Below are 1,123 nucleotides of genomic sequence, written 5' to 3'. Positions count from 1 at the left end.
TGGTGGTGGTGGTGGTCAAAGTGGTAGTGGGAGTGGTAGTCAAAGTGATGGTGGTGCTGATCAGAGTGGTGGTGGTGGTGGTGGTGGTGATCTGGTAGTAGTAGTAGTGGTAGTGTTGGTCTGAGTGGTGATGGTGTTGGCCATCGTCATGGTGGTGGCAGTTGTGGTCAGGGAGTGGAAGGATCTGATGGTGGTGTTAGATGGGAGGTACCTGGCTGAAGATGAAGAGGTGGACTGATGATAGCTGTGGAAGCCGATGGTGGTGGAGGTAGTGATCACAGTGGTGGTCATGGTTAATATGGTGGGTGGGTGGAGTGTCGGTGATGATGGTGGTTAGATGGGGGTGTTAGTCAGGTGGTGAGAAGGTGATTTTTTTTGGTTGGTGGTGGTGGGGGGTAGGGCGGCGGCGGCGTGGGGTAGGGCAAGTGAAGGGATGAAGGGTGGGTGTACCGTTACATATCATCATCATCAAAAAAAAAAAAAAGGAAAACAACAAACAGGTTCTTCAGTATCTTTCTGGAACAGAACAGCTTGCTAAGAATACGCGTTCCCTGGACAAGGATCAGGTGTAACGGAGGGTAGAAATGGGGTGGGAAGGAGAAAGACACAGGGAAGGAGGTGACAGAGGAGGTGTGTCAAATGGTGACACCAGGAGCAGAAGAATAAACAAGAGTTATGCAGTTGCTGTAGTTGCTGATATTTTCAGCCCTGGTTAAGCAGATATGTGATCAAATATGTGAAGGCACATGGTTCAGTGGTTAGAACGTCGGGCTTACACTCATGAGGTAGTGAGTTCGATTCCCAAACTGGGCCATGTGTTGTGTTCTTGAGCGAAACTACTTCATTTTGCTTCAGTACACTCAGCTGTAGAAATGAGTTGCGATGTCACTAGATAATATCGGTGGCATGGAGGAGAGGTTGGTATGCATGGGCAACTGCTGGTCTTCCATAAACAATTTTGCCCAGATCTGCACCTTAGAGGGGAACTTTTGAGGGGCAATCCAATGGTCATTCATGACTGAAGGGAATGTTTACCCTTTTATGTTCCATGGCCATACTGTATTTTTAGGGTATATCTAGGAAAACGGTATTCATTGCCCCCTAGACTGCATTATTGCTAGTG

This window comes from Octopus bimaculoides, chromosome 5, assembly GCF_001194135.2.
Source record: "Octopus bimaculoides isolate UCB-OBI-ISO-001 chromosome 5, ASM119413v2, whole genome shotgun sequence".
In the NCBI taxonomy this organism is placed as follows: domain Eukaryota; kingdom Metazoa; phylum Mollusca; class Cephalopoda; order Octopoda; family Octopodidae; genus Octopus; species Octopus bimaculoides.
Note: the sequence above shows the minus strand (reverse complement) of the source record.